Here is a 17,116-nt window from a genome sequence, read left to right on the forward strand (position 1 = left end):
GAGACAGAGACAGAAGAACAGAAATCCAGACCTTCCTGCATATGACTGAGTCATTTCCTCAAAATGAAAAGTGAAAAGACTGTTGAAGACAGCTCTGCACTGGAGATATGATGTAGCATGCACAGAGTTAGCTTCATTAGCTATTGAAAGCCCTACTCCCAAAACAAAACAAAACAAAAAAACAAACAAACAAAAAAAAAAATTCGAGCCACCATTGTGGGTGACTTTGGGAGCTAATTCTTGTTGAGAAAATTTCAGAAGTGGGTTCCGAGTACATGTCTGAGAGATACTTCCTGCCTGAAGGGACAGCTCCTGGAGTATTTACAGAACTATTCTCATCTGTCATTGGTTGAAGGCTGCTCCCCGGGAAATGCATTTCCCACACTTCCTGTCTAACTTTGAGCAAGGCAGGCTACTGAAATTGGAAAAGCTTCAGGCAAAGAGACCAGATGTTTTCAGTGGTAAGTAAGTGCGGCATGTTCTGAAGGCCTACAAATGAGGAAATACAGGGGAAATTTTCAGCACCTGTTCCATAGCACTACAGAGAGAATGCTGAATCTATGTTGAAGGGATATGTATTAGTTCAGAGCTGTTTCATGATATATACAGGATTAATGTGTTTACAAACCTGCTAGTGTTTAAATATCAAGATAAACTTTAGTATTCAAATGTTTACAATTAATATTATATTTCTATTATCATCCTTTGTGTACATATGGTGTAAATACACTAAATGTTTTTTGAATGTATGGAAAATTTCTTTGTCTGAAGTGTGAGAAATTAGTATTTTGCATATCTCTATATATACATGCTTATATATTATACATATATAAGCATCTGTAGTAAATTAATTAAACTTTCTTGAAAAAATATATTCACCATAGCCAATATACTGTTTTGCTGTCTGAAAACAGATATGGCATAAATTAATCTTGTACTCAAATGAAAATTGATATTCTCTAATGTATGTAAAAGAAAGTCAAATTTTCCCTTGGTTGAAGATAACTACATTTTTACTATTTGGATTTGTTTTCACTGATTGCACACCAAAACACAGAACTCATACTCAAGTTTAGTGTATTAAGGCTACTTTAACACACTCGATTTATTTCATTATTCTCTATTTTAGCCTTATTTCCCCCCACTGCAAAAACTTTTATTGAGACCTCACCAGCTGCGCAAAGTGCTGCTGGCATTAAGCACCTTCTTCCTTGGCAATGAGGTCTTTCTTGAGTCGTCCCATGAATGCTTTCTTCTTCTTCATGGTGTGGAAACAAACCATATTGGAGGAGGTATCAATCAATTTCAGGTTAGTCTTCTCCAGAGCACATCGTTTGGTCTGCACCAACAAGGACTTGAAGAGACTTATTGGTTCCCACCACACAGCCTATGAACAAATGGACAAAGCCACCCAACAGTTTGGTGCTCTTGTCAGACAGGTCTTAGTCAATAGAAGAATTGTTCTTGAACAACTTGCCATCCTTACTGAGGCAGCCTTGGCCAATCTTGTAAACCTTGTTAATCTCAGTTCAATAATGGTAGCCTTTCTCCCCAGCTGGAGACAGAGGGAAGGAAGGCCACACAGGCATGGCGCCAGGATTCAATACAGGCAATCTTGCACAACCCTCAATGGGTCTTGCAGGGGCTTTTCTTTATAAGTCAACAATTGGTGACTTCTTTGTAGCTGTTGTCTTTTGTCACCCCATGGCATCAATTACATCATCCTGTTTAAACACCTGATTCACAGGAACCTGCTGCTCCCTCCTTTCCAGGGTCCAGCCTAGCTTCTCAGCCACAGTGTCCCCATTTACCTGGATCTCCATCAAGTGTGCCTTCTTCTGGCAAAGAAGAAGAAGCAGATGCATCTGAGTGTGGGCACTTATCTAGATGATTTGGCAGTACTTCTTCCTGCCGCTGAAGTTCTTTAGCTGTTTCTTACCCATGTCATCCTGCCATTTCTTACAGGACTTGGTGAAAGCCTTTTTTAGATTTGTGCCAGTTCTTGCAGAAACACATTTTACTCTCATCGTTGATGTGCTCAGTAAATACTATATTAAACGTCGGAAGGCTTCATGGGATTTCACCATATCCCACGATGTCTACAACTATTGTGAGTGGTGTTTCAACAATGGTTACAACCGCCACAACTTCCTTGTTTTTCTCTCTGGATTCTGGTCTATCAACTTCCTGCGTGTTGTGACTCATGCTAGTTTTGTAGCCTATAAAGGAGGTGAAGTGAAGAGACTTGGAAGGGTCACCCTTGGGAAAACTCTTCACTTTCCCACAATGCCAGCCCAAGGACTCATGCCCGGGAGCAGAGAATTTCCTGTGAGACATTTTGCTTTCACATGCTGTCAATAGAGCGTGTTAACCTTATTTAAAATTAAATACAGCTGAAAATACTGATGTACATCATTGGAAATAATAATGTTTTATCCAATAAAATTTGATCTAATATATTTATGCTAAAGATCAGAAGCCGGGTATTGAGTCCTTTGCTTGTTTTAGATTTTTATTGTTATGTAATGGGTGCATTGCTACATTAATTTTTCCCAGCTTCCGTTAAGATTCTCCAGTAGCATTCAATGTTACTACTAAAATCAGCAGTCTCGTGATTTATGTGCTCAATAATCATTTCATTGGGCTTATTTTCAATATCCCACGGGTATTTTCCTCTGAAACCTCACTTTTAATTGAGATGATCCCTTGTAACATGTGTGATACAGTAATGCTACTACTTTCATGCTGCATGGACTAATTTGCAATCACAGCAGATCTTCAGCTTTCTTTCTCCAAAACGTCTTAGCCTGCCAGAGGGGATGTTCATTCCATTAGCGTTTCCAAGTGAATTAATTTCTTCATAGTTTTACTGATTCCTCTTTTACTAAGAATATCTCTGAACCTGAGTGTCATGTTTTCTTTCATTCTGTGTATTTAATTGTTTTCTGACATATTATACTCAGTCAGTGTGCACTATTTTTGACAATGCCTTTTTAACCTTATAATGATCAGCTGAATTCATTCAAAATTTTGAAACTAGTTTTTATTGTAGCATTATATGAGAATAGCAGAGAGAGTTATCATGATAAGGCTAAAATTCTTGAATAGTATAAAAATAATGACATGGAAGATCATAAAAAGAACTCACTGAATTCTTTGAAGATCCTTTGTCTCAAAAATATTAGCTCAAGGCATTTGTTTGTTTGTTTGTTTGTTTGTTCTTCTACCTCACAGTTCTTATGGGTATATATTATGGCTTCCAGGTTATTATTGGTTCATTTCTGTGTTAGAAAACACATGTGTCTCTGTATCCATATGCATTTTTGGAGTGTTTTCTTTGTCTCTTTTTCCTGTTTGGTTATTTTGTCATATTCTGATTCATTTATTTTTGAGTTATTTAATTTTATTACTATTCCTTAAATGCATTTTTTCTTTGTAAATAGTGGGAGAGATGGTCTGAATTACTATAAGAAGGAAGGCAGGGAGGAACCGAAAGGGTAGGGTAAGGGGAAACAGTAATTAGAATATACTATATGAAATACCATTTTGAATTACTCAGACACAAACACACAGATATGTACAAAGTGAAAAAAAAGTTGAAAGAAGGTTAGGAAAATTCAGTTTTTTATTTTAAATTTGGCTGTGTGGCATTTGACAATTTACAAAAAAGAAATTTTTCTTTCAGTTTCTGCAATAGAAATTGTTTGTTATGTTTTTCTTAATCATACTATGTATTATACTAAATTTAGATTATTCTATTGCATATTAATGAATTCATAGATAAATCTGCATTAGTACAGCTTTTATTTAGAGAATGACACATATAAATTGCTAACAGCACACAGATACATTGTGATCATTAGTTTGTGAAAATAGACAAAATAAATCTAAATTAAATTGGGGCATCAAGGCGTTTGGCCACACCTGTGTGAATTAGTCCATTGGGAAAGCCCACTAGAAAAGAGTGCAGTGCTGTGCACTGCTCTGGGACCTCGACAATAAGGTGGGAGAGAAGTGAACATAGGCATCATCACAAATACCATGTGACCAGCTGCCTCAGCATCTGAGTCTGGAACTTCTCCATTACAGCGGGTTAGGACCTCCCTCTGAGTCAAAATAAATCCTTTCTTCCTTCAGTGTTTTGTCAGGGTATTTCATCACAACAACAGGAAAAGTATATGACTTATGGGCATGTGGTTTAGGAACATGATGAATTTTCAGGACTGTGGCCACAAAAATCATGACAAACAGAAATGTAATACAGAGGAATGAGAACCTTTGAAAATTCAAATCTTAATCCATGTTTTGAAATAAAACCTAAGTTAGTATTCTATATAAAATAATTTAACACTTGTGTTTATAGTCCTCATTTGCTACTTATTGCTGAAGTAATGTTTTGCTAATAGTAAAATCATATTCAATCAAAATTACTCAAAATTAGAAAATATATAATATCTAACAGGAAGTTATATGCTCATTGATTTTGCTAAGTTTCTTAGTAAAAAGTTTATTAATTAATGACTATTCCTTAAGTATAAGTAGGCTAGATTAAAGGGCTTATCTAAAAACAGAAATTTAGTCACTCATGATTTTCTGTTATTCCGCTTTCTATTGATTTGCCGCCTACAGTATTTCTGACCTACATCATAGCCAAATACAGACAACTGAATATAGCAACTTCAGTCATGCTATGTAGAAAAACTGCAACATTAAAAGAGGGAAAGAGTTTGTAAAAGTTGACGAAAGATGTGTTAATATGATAGACTATTGATGCAAAACTAAATTGTGAATGTTTTCTGTCAATTAAATGTTTAATTTTTCTAATTTCAAACTGTGATATAAAATATTTGTCTCTATCTCTATGGTTAACAGCAAAATTGATCCTCTTCATTTTATACACATCAGTAAAAATTTATAAGTATTTTGGTATAAGAACTTTAAATTTTTGAACATTACTGACATATAATCATAAAATATATAATTTTAAATTTTCTATACATGTAAACACTCATTGAAGACATAACAACGTAATTCAGTTCCAACTAGCACACACAGTTCCCTGGGTTCATATGTCAGTACGTGCACACACACACACACACACATACACACACACTTACACAGTCCAGTTGTTCAAAATGTAAATTAGCGTGTGTATGTGTCTTGGTACATGAGTCATGGCAATTGTTTGTGCATAACTTGAAGTAATTATTTTATAAAATAATGTAACATAGTTTCATCCATTCAATTTATTTTCTCAATTGTGACTTTATAAATAGTAAGACACTGACTGAATTGGGCCATTAATTAATTCTTTGAATAAGTATATCATATGAGCTCTTCAAAAGCAATGGTTTATGAATCATTTAATAAAACACCTAAAGTAGAAAAAAAATGTCTCATGAGGACATGAAGGCATGAAAAATGTTCACAGCAAGATACTGCTTTTCAGATGAAATCAACCTATTCCCTTTGATTTTTCAATGTGCTCACTAACTAAAACTGACTTAAGAAACTTTTTATGTGAAATAAATTTTTATTTAAATTAATTATTTTAAACTCCACTAAGTATCTATTTCAAAATAAACTGATATTATATAGCATGCCTACTTGCACAAGGTGGGCAAGGTGATGCTCTGTCAGATGCTACAGTGACTGTCCTCCACATAAACTCTAAGGAGCACATACACTCATGCTTAAGCTAGTTTTGAAAGTAGTTAGGAAATCAGGCAAGGAAAACATAGTTTCTGAGTGTAGTATATCATAGAAAAAAATTTCTTTGAAGAATGGAGAAAGATACAACTTGAGTCACAGACCCGCAGTTCCAAGCATTTGGAAGAACAGAAGGGAATTTGGTAAGACCTGAGCTCATCATATATCAGTTGCCATAATATATTCTCTGAAACATTCAACTTCAAAATAAAAGATGATTTATAATACTACAGACAACAATTGCTTACTACTATCCCTTATGGCCTAGAGCACGGCAGCACATTATGGCAGAAGTATTGTGATACTGCTTACTGGAGGGCTAGAATACAAGAAAGGAAAGGGTGAGGAACTGCAGGCTAAGTGCCCCCTGCAAAAGTATGCATCAACTACTATTGAGTTAGCATAGGTTCGGTGGGTGAATACTCACTAAAATAGAATAAAATAAACATTTAATACTCATAAGTGAAAATATAATGGAACTCACTACTTTCTAGTTGTGGGGTCCCACACATGTGAGTCCTATTCCACCTTGACTAAAAGGCAGAAAGTGTGAGCTTATTCTTGCTCTCTCAAACTTCTTGACAAACAGGAAATCCTGATCTAAGTAGTACTTTGAGTATAGAGGTGCATCCGCTCCACCTTGACCAAAGGTCAAAGAATATGGGAGTGCTTGACTAAGGACACTGCTTATTCCTGATATCATGCTAATGATGTCTGTTGCCTCCCCCACCCTTCTGGAGTGAATAAAAGCATATGAAGAATAAACATGGGTGAGTTCAGTATTCACTGAATTTCCCTCCCGATGCTGTTCTGTGTTTCTCTCTTTTATTTCTCTCAAATCTCTGTTCCTTTTGTTTAATAATTCTAATCAGCACGTTCCTACTCTAGAACATGCAAATTCCATAAAGGCTGGATCTTGACAAATTCATCACACACTTCAATGTGTGACTTGCGACATGTACAAGTGTAACGAGCTGCGTGGTGTCACACCTGATGGAGATGTATAATCAACTCCTGAGATGGCTAAGGCCTGACCTATGCTATGATCACGCAATGATTATCAGCTGCCTGCATATGCGTGAACCTATGGGCAGTGCCCACCTGGCAGTTCAGGGTTGGTAGCCCATGCCTACTTAAGGGCTGGGAGAGGTTTGCCTGGGGAGAGAGGGAAAGAGAGAGGGAGAAGGAGAAGGAGAAAGATTACTGTGAATAAAGTCCTGAAAACTGCTGCAAGAAGAGCTCCGGGTGTTGCGTTTTCCTTGCTGGTCGAGGGAGCCACGACATACAAGGATTTAAAAACAAAAGGGTATGAATGTGTACTCTGATTTCCTACCACAAGGCTTCAGCTCTAAAATAGCCTAACTCAACTCTTGTAGTCATAAGGTGGAACCCAAGCATGCATTTCACGACAAGTGTTTGTGAGAAAGAAGAGCAAGGCCTTAGAATTGTTATTCAGCACCAGAGATGCAGAGGTGCTGTGGTGAAATTTAGCTCCAGGCAAAGCACAATGCCACTGTCAAGTGACTGACATACTGGAAATGTGTTCGATAGAAAAATGGTTCTGTTTCTTTTACTGTACTTTAACAGTCGAAAAGGGAGGAGAGAGTGTGAGCTACTATAAGGCATTGTCATGGAGCTCAAAGCTAGGACTGCTATGGGGAGATTTGGAACCAGGTAGTCACAAAAACCAAATTTTCTATACAAAGAGAAGACTTGACAGGACTTCTAGATTTGCTAGCATATCAGGTATGTGGGTCAGACATGAGATTTTTGCATGTATCACTGCCAGCATTAGAACATATTTGAAGCATATTACACTCTAGACTGTGAAAGATTCTTGGATAGAGGAAACCCAATTAAACATGGCCTTTTTTGGACATGTAAAACTCTCCACCAACTGTTCCTCAATTGATCACAAACTTTTATCCCTAGGCAATTTCTTTATGTGAATTTGGGAGTACGTATACCCAACATATCTCTCTCTCTCTCTCTCTCTCTCTCTCTCTCTCTCTCTCTCTCTCTCTCTCTTTCTCTCTCTCCTTTACACTCAGAAATTTGTGAATACCAGGCTGGATTTCTGTTTTATCCTGAATCATCTCCTTAATACTGTACAAGTTCTTGTAACCTTGTGACCCATGCTTGACTCAACTAAACACTGGTAGTTGTAAGATTGACTCTACCAATACTGTTTCACTACACATAGAAAAACATTTAATTATTCACTTGCTGAGGCTGGAGAAGGGAAATAAGCCAAGTCTTGAAGTCCTGGAGCTTGTTAGCAGATTTATAAAACCTCACACCTGTGAAAATTTCAATAATTCTCATAATCATCCCTGCTAGGTTAAGAAATTTGCAGAACAGAGTGATTTGATATATGGTAACATGTAATCCCAAGGAGTCATACACATTCTGGAAACTGTTCTCACCTGTGACTGGTTTCAATGGCCTACATCAGAATTATATAGTCCATCCCATTCTGGACATTTTTCTACTCCAGGAATGAATTGACATTAGCAGTGTGGAGAATTACATTATGAGATATCTGTTTGATGTTACTAGTCAGAGGTCTATTCTGCACGATTAGGTTGGGGCAGTGTCAATAACAAGCTAAATAAGTCTGGTAACTGTCCAAAGACAGACAGATGCCATGTTGCTTAATCATATGACATGGACAGTTATGGAAGTGTACCTGCTGTCTCTGCCCCACGTTGAGGATTCAGGGTGGAATAGGTAGGGGGAAGATTGATCAGTGAATCAATTACAAATTGATTGTAATTTGATTACAGAAATTACAGTTAGATGAATATGGCACTGTACAGCATGGAGGCTTCCGATAACACTCTTTCTATTTATAAGTTATTCTATACACAAGAAAAACATCTATCCTACAATTCTTTTAGTTATAAACATAAGTATGTAGAGAGAAATTGTGAATAAGAATATGGATATGGTCCATTTTGGTTATATATGATAATTGGATTCTGTGATGCCTATGGAAACGAAGGGTCATTTAAATGTAAAAATTATTTTGTGATAATTTTGTACAAGAACATAAAAAAATTAGTTAGAAAGAAATGAGTATTCCTGGTGTGATATTGCACAATGGGATAACCATAGATAACTATAATGTTCTGAATATTTCATAATGCTGCAAAAAATATTAAAATTTTTGTCATAAATAAATGTTAATGTTGGGCTACATATGTTTAACCACATTAAGAGTTTGTAGACTATCTACAATATATCAAAACTTAACATGTTAATTCATTAATATGTATAACTGTTTCAACTCACCAACTGAATATTAAATTTTGAAAAGATATCAAGTGATGTCTAATACTTTTGATAGCAGGAAAAACATTTTGGAATTTGTTATAGATTGAATTGTTTTTTTCACAAAGTGTGTCTTCTTATGTCTGAAATTCCAGCTTGCTAATAATCAGAATTGGAGATTTAGGAAGGTGGTAAGGTTTGTATAATTTATTGAGTATAAAGTTCATAGGTTAAGATTCCTGTCCACACAAGAAAAGAAGGCCCTAAGATGTGTAGTCTTTCTCTCTCATCCTCTATTTCTCCCACACTCCTTCATGATGTCTATTTCTTCTCACTTTCTCCCCTATAGTAGTACAGAGAAGTGACCAACACATATACAAAGAACCACAACACAAATTTAATCTGCTGATGCATTGATTGTGTGTTTTCCATCCTCTTTATCTGTGAAATATTAGTGTCCTTAGAATATTTAGTTACAGCCACTTGAGATAACCAAGTATATAGGCATAATTTTTTGAAAGTAAAAATATACTTGGATAGAACCCTATAATTTCTATGACCTCACAAAGGCTTGCCAGGGGTTTTTGTATAGAAATAATTTTGGTAGTATTAATTATATAAGAAAAAAAACCTCAGTTGCAACGGAGTGCACAGGCTAGTAGAATAGAGGAATTTTCTTTCCTGACTTTACATTTTGAAAAGAAATTGTTAATAATAGCTGGTGCAGGAAAGTATAAAACTCTTCAGAAAACATTACTTGTTCTTAAACCTACCAGAGTTATTTTATAAAATTATTCTAGGGTATGACTTTTTTCCTATAACAGAAAATAAACTGTATTAGGATTCTTGAACTGTAAACATAATTGAATTGAAATAAAATGTGAGTGAGAAATAAGGATATACTATTTCACTTTGCTTTATAGGTCGCAATGTATGACAGTGAGGCCAAAGCAAGAGGCAATCTGAAGCCTGTTATTTCATGAAAATTGCCTCAGAGAACATAATGTCCTTTAAGAATAATAGTGTGATTTGTTATCATTCTGCATTGTATTGAAGTAACTTAAAAGAATAGCTAAAATCCCTTTTCAAAAACATTTTAGTTATTCATAAGTTTCTATATTTCCTTGAAATACTCACTCAAGAAACATTTGAATTATTTAGAATTCTAAATGTCTTAATGAAATTCTTAGGATATTTTGTGTACTATGAGATATCACAGAGCTTCCTAAACTCTATGAAATAGAATTCTATGTTGAAAAATAAAATCGAGAAGATCTTCTGTATTTAATTTTCCTAATGAAACTATTTCTGATTTCCTTATTAAAATATATTTAATAGAAGCTGTGTATGGTACAGTATTCTATCCTCAGCTGTGAGTTGATTCAGATATGTACGTTCAGCCAGAGGACCTTGTTTTATAAAAATACTGTCTTATAAAAAAATTAAAGAAAAAGTGATGGTGATGTGGAATATCACAATATTTTCAATAGATAAGAAAATCCCTTGCTTAAATTCTTCAGAAAAGAAGAGAAAGTTATGACAGCCACGGCTGAGAGATTAATAAAACCTGAAAGTCAAATGACTGTAAAAGTTCTGTATTTTCCATCTGCATTCTAGACTTAATTTGAAAGAAGAAGACCAATGAAAATAGCGTGCAGGTGAGGGGAAACGATGCAAGGCAATGATAGAGCTGAGTGAAATTGTAGCAATTGCTCTATCTCCATGAAAATCACACAGATACAGATTATTTTGTATGTTAATTGAAAATAAAAATATTAGGTGGAGCTAAAGATTTGGGGAAAATAATCTATCTTCCCCCAAAGATGCATCAACTTTAACTAACTATGTATGAAAATATCTTCAATTCATTGAAGGCAATCAAGAGAGAGACTAAAGTTACATGAAATAAGATAATACTTACAAGACACTTATAGGTAGAAATGACCCCTTTTCCAGTTTTTTTTATCTCTTCCCTTAAACACACCGAGCAAAATCCAAACACCCTCTTGGAAAAATGAGGATGAAGTCATATTTGTTTTATTTGTAGCCTACTAGATCTACAACAGGAAACACACATGATACCTTTCATACTTGATGGTCCCTGATCCAGGGCTGTGAGACTTCAGCCTTGTGAGAGAGACTCGAGGGTGGTGCTGTATCATCTCTGGCTGACAGTAACTTTCAGCTCAGAATAATTGAGAGAAACAGCCAACCCAGTGGGACTAGTTTGGGATTTCAGATGTGTAGTCCATTTTATCAGCTAATCTGCCCAACATGAAACAGCATACCAGGATAGTTCTGCTTAGATGATAGAATTTACCATAGAATTTTAAAGCATCAATGCAGTCTTTGAAATGAAAACCAAACCAAAATCTTAGCTTTTTTAAGATTAAACTGTGAAGGCCCCCAGAAGTGAATCTGTTCTACCTTAACTAGAGGTCAGAGATCATTCAGACCTATTCTTGTTCCTTCAAGATTATAAAACAGGATGTTTGACTATGGTATGGCTACAGGATGTCTTGCATAGACAAAAGGATGTTTTCACCTAGATGTGGCTGCTTGTTGTTTTGAGATATAATTACACAGTTCTTTGTATTGTAGTAAAGAAGTCCTTTGCTTTCTCCTCCTTTTGAATTGGGTTATATATATAAGAACTTTGAATAATAAACTTAGGGCAGATCACAGTGTTCACTGGATGCCCTCCTGATTCTATTGTCTATTTCTCAACTCTTACTCCTCTCTCCAAGTACGGTTGAAAATGAAATTCGATGACTTTCAGAACATTTGGTGCAGTGTGTGGAACAGAGGAGTTCCAACTCAGATGGTGTTATGGCTTCCAGTGCTCACCCAGAGGAATAGGAGAGATAATGGTGAATATATGTTCATGGCACTCTGGGTATCATCATCCTGCCATCTGAGAAAGGAATGAGAATCCAGTGATGGTAATTCCCAGTTTCTTTTTTTTTAATATTTATTTTTTATTATGTATACAATATTCTGTCTGTGTGTATGCCTGCAGGCCAGAAGAGGGCACCAGAGCCCATTATAGATGGTTGTGAGCCACCATGTGGTTGCTGGGAATTGAACTCAGGACCTTTGGGAGAGGAGGCAAGGCTCTTAACCTCTGAGCCATCTCTCCAGCCCCATTCCCAGTTTCTTGTAGAAACTGCTACACAGACTGCCCAGACCTGTGTGAGTTTTATTACCCTAGATCTGGTTGAGGAATGCTGACTGGGTGTTATCCCATATATACAATATATCTTAGGACACAGAATTAAGTTTGCCAGTGTTTAATTTATTTAAATCGTTATATTGGAATATCATCAGTAACTTTCATGTCTGTTCTATAGAGATCAACCATACTGACTTTTCTCTTTTCTAGGGCTTATAGAGATATTTTTCCTACAAAATATGATTACAAAGATTAAAAATATATATTCATGCATATAAGAAACAGGAGAGAGAAATCTGTGATGGATAAATTTCACGAAGAAATTAAAAGTAAGCGGCCAGTGTGCCCCATAGATAGTCCTATCTCTTTCCCTCAGTGCCTCCATTCATTTCAGCATGTTTCTTAGTCAGCACTGACAATTTCATGCAGTTTCAAAGATAATTTAGTATCTAAAAAATTAGTTTTCCCCCCTCCAAATTGTAGAAAACCTCTTAACATCAGACACTGTCACTAAGACAAAAAGGCAACCTACTGACTGGGAGAAGATATTCACCAACCCCGCAACAGACAAAGGTCTGATCTCCAAAATATATAGAGAACTCAAGAAACTAGACTCTAAAATGCTAATTAACCCAATTAAAAAATGGGGCACTGAACTGAACAGAGAATTCTCAAAAGAAGAAGTTCAAATGGCCAAAAGACACCTAAGGTCATGCTCAACCTCATTAGCAATCAGGGAAATGCAAATCAAAACAACTTTGAGATATCATCTCACACCTGTCAGAATGGCTAAAATCAAAAGCACCGATGATAGCCTTTGCTGGAGAGGCTGTGGAGGAAGGGGTACCCTCATCCATTGCTGGTGGGAATGCAATCTTGTGCAACCACTTTGGAAATCAGTGTTTCGGTTTCTCAGGAAATTCGGGATCAACCTACCCCTGGACCCAGCAATACCACTCTTGGGAATATACCCAAGAGATGCCCTATCATATGACAAAAGCATTTGTTCAACTATGTTCATAGCAGCATTATTTGTAATAGCCAGAACCTGGAAACAACCTAGATGCCCTTCAATGGAAGAATGGATGAAGAAAGTGTGGAATATATACACATTAGAGTATTATGCTGCGGTAAAAAACAATGACTTCTCGAATTTTGCATGCAAATGGATGGAAATAGAAAACACTATCCTGAGCGAGGTAACCCAGACCCAAAAAGATGAACATGGGATGTATTCACTCATAATTGGTTTCTAGCCATAAATAAAGGTCACGGAGTGTATACCTGGTGAACCTAACGAAGCTAAAGAAGAAGGTGAACCCAAGAAAAAACATATAGTTATCCTCTTGGCTAAGGGAAGTAGATAAAATTGCCGGGGACAAAATTGGGATCTTGGGGGTGGGGTGGGTTGGGGATAAGGGGGGACAGGGAGAGAAAAGTAAGAAGGGGAGGATTGGGGGAACTTGGGGAAACAGGAAGATTGGGATAAAGGAAGGTCGGATAGGGGAGCAGGGAAGCACATATCTTAGTTAAAAGAGCCACCTTAGTGTTGGCAAGAGACTTGAACCTAGAGTGGCTCCCAGGAGCCCAAGGCGATGTCCCCAGTTAGTCCCTTGGGAAACTGAGGATAGGGAACCTGAACTGACCCTATCCTATAGCATTACTGACGAATATCTTTCATATCACCATAGAACCTTCATCTGGTGATGGATGGAGATAGAGACAGAGACCCACACTGGAGCACTGGACTGAGCTCCCAAGGTCCCAATGAGAAGCAGATGGAGGGAGAACACGAGCAAGGATGTCAGGACCACGGGGGGTGCACCCACCCACTGAGACAGTGGGGCTGATCTATTGGGAACTCACCAAAGCCAGCTGGACTGTGACTGAAACAGCATGGGATAAAACCGGACTCTCTGATCACGGCGAACAATGAGGACTGATGAGAAGCCAAGGTCAATGACAAGGGGTTTTGATCCTACTTCATGTTCTGGCTTGGTGGGAGCCTAGCCAGTTTGGACGTTCACCTTCCTAGACATGGACGTAGGGGGGAGGACCTTGGACTTTCCACAGGGCAGGGAACCATGACTGCTCTTTGGATAGGAGAGGGAGGGGGAGAGGAGTGGGGGGAGGGGGAGAAGAGAGGGGGAGGGGGAGAAGAGAGGGGGAGGGGGAGGGAAATGGGAGGCTGGGAGGAGGCGGAAACTTTTTTTTATTCTCAATAAAATAAAAAAAAGTCAGATTGTCTATGTTTACTTTTACATAGCTACTGGATGAAACAGAGTATGTCTAAATGAATGTGAATTCCTGATAACTGATAAGCAATTTTTTAGCAAAACTTACTGAGTTCAAAGACTGTGTGTGTATCTCTAATGTAGTAACCTTACGTTATTTCTGGGACATAGATTTTTTCCAAAACATTATTCCATGATTATTTAAATTAAGTGCCTGAATTAACTTTCTGGACATGAGTTACTTACAGTCTGCCTGGTACCCAGGGATGTAGCCACGTGCACAGTAGCGGTACAACTCCTGTAGAATGACCAATAACTTTCTGATTATATTCTAATGCCCACTTTATAAGAAGTCTCTTACTGCTGTTGTAAGCCAGGCCAAAGACTAATTTCTGGGGAAATCATGGGCTCTAGGTAAAATATTAAAACCGTTTGGTACTTAAAATGAAATATTTTCAAACATCCTTTAAAGTATCTATGTTTTTACCCATAGGCAAATGCCTCTCTTAGCCTTAATCAGAGGAAACTTCCTTGGCAATGAAAGGTGGTAAATGTAGAATCTTATTGCTGCTCAAACTCTTGAGACTAAATGACATTTGAGTGCTCAGTCCTGTATAAGCAAACATCTCTAAGAATCAGGAAACTTTGAAAAGTGGCCAGAAAGAATGTAGAGAACAGAGAAAGGGAGAAATGCTATTTTCTGGGCCTGCAAAAGATTGTCAGTACTGGTTCAAAGAGCTTTAATTCGCCCTTCTGAACTATTGGCTTTTCTCAAGTGGCTGAAGGATCATTGTATTCAGTTTTATATGCAATGATGATTCCACAGGCCCAAATGTGCTGTTCTCTATTTATGTTCATGAAGATGTGACAGATTAAAATCAGAGTCATAAAAGAAAAACAAAGATATTATTAAGGAAAATGGATATGTAGGGGATGCTTAACAGGGTGGGAGGGAGAAAACATGGTAGACATGACAGAAATAAGAATATATTATTGATCTAAATGCTCCTTGACCGAAGAATGGATAAGAAAAAGTGATACATTTACACAATGGAGTATTACACAGCAGAAAAGAATAACGACTTCTTAAAATTTGCAAGGTGATGGATGGAGATAGAAAACACCATTTTGAGTGAGGTAACACAGATACAGAAAGACAATTATCAAATGTACTCACTCATAAGCAGTGTTTAAGCATAAAGCAAAGAACATAAGCCCACAAACCACAATCCCAGTGATCCTAGACAACAAGTAGGACCCTAAGAAAGACATACATAGGTCTAATCTACATGGGAAGTAGAAAAAGACAAAATCTCCTGAGTAAATTGGAAGCATGTGGACCTTGGGAGAGGGTTGAAGGGGAGGATAGAGGTAGCGAAGGGAGCAGAGAAAAATGTAGAGCTCAATAAATATATAATAAAAAATGTACATAAAAAGAATATATTATAGAAATACATGGAATTTTCAAAGAACAATTTTTTAAAACTTAAATATTCCATATGTTGATGATTTATTTATTATATTACAAAATGTGAATGAGAATTGCATTCCTCTTTCAAAATATCAATTCTTATATACTTGTTATATCTCAAGTGATTTTATAATATACAAAATATAAAAATATATATATTTCAAAGTGGAAATTCTTTTTATTGTTGATGATTCTACATTTCAGTATTACTTTAGATATTTCTACTACTTCTGGCCACAATTATTGCTAAATTAACAAGCATTTTACATATCTTAAGAAATATAGCAGGGTGGTGGTGGCACACACCTTTAATCCCAGCACTGGCGAGGCAGAGGCAGGCAGATCCTGTGAGTGCAGGGACAGGCCGGTTTACAAGAGTTAGGTTCCAGGACAGGCTCCAAAGATACAGAGAAAACCTGTCTCAAAGAAAGAAAGGAAGGGAGGAAGGGAGGAAGGAAGGAAGGAAGGAAGGAAGGAAGGAAGGAAGGAAGGAAGGAAGGAAGGAAGGGGATACAAAAAATGAAAAGAAAAAAGAAAGGAAAGAAAGTAATATATATGAACTGGGTGGTGGTGTTATATGTCTTTAATCTCAACTTTCAGTAGGTAGAGGCAGGCAGATCTCTTTGAGCTCAAGGCTAGCCTGGTCTAAAGAATTAGTTCAGAGACAGGCACCAAAACTACACAGAGAAACTCTGTCACAATTAAAAAACAAAACAAAATTAATATGAAAATCAAGTATTTGTATATGTTTATCCACTATTCTGATACATATGTTTTAAATATGTATGTATTCTTGTAACATTTACAAGCATATAGATACTATCTAGACTCAATCTTCACTAAAAGATGAAGATAAATGGCATTAATTAAAACCATTTTTTCAGATCAGAAAACGTGTGCAAAGAAATAATTAATGCTTGCCACAGAACTTACGATATATGAGTGGTATGTCTTGATTTACCAAGAACCCAGATTACTGGAATACACCTTTAACAATTTGTCAATTTTTTTTGTAAATTTCTTTTTTCTATATTAAGGCAAAGGCACCGAAACCCATATTACAGAAGATGATTTATTCAACTGTTATTAAATATATTGTATAAAACAAAGATTCCATAATCCAGGGATTTTGATTAGCCTGCAATGTAGTTGGAGACTTTGATAGAAAAATAAGAGAACATCCAGTAGCCTGATGATTTAGAGTGAAAATATTAAGTTCTTCCACCTTTGCTCACTTGAGAAAGCTCATTTCAACAC

The 17,116-nt window shown here is 36.6% G+C and overlaps 1 pseudogene; it reads right to left on the reverse strand.

Annotated features, from left to right (window-relative positions):
- Positions 1-1,195: 1,195 nt before the first annotated feature.
- On the reverse strand, positions 1,196-2,337 carry LOC126499759 (60S ribosomal protein L3-like; annotated as a pseudogene).
- Between the last annotated feature and the right edge of the window lie 14,779 nt (positions 2,338-17,116).

Source organism: Alexandromys fortis, unplaced genomic scaffold (assembly GCF_014885135.2).
Source record: "Alexandromys fortis isolate MF-2015 unplaced genomic scaffold, M_Fortis_MF-2015_v1.1 scaffold_37, whole genome shotgun sequence".
Lineage (NCBI taxonomy): Eukaryota > Metazoa > Chordata > Mammalia > Rodentia > Cricetidae > Alexandromys > Alexandromys fortis.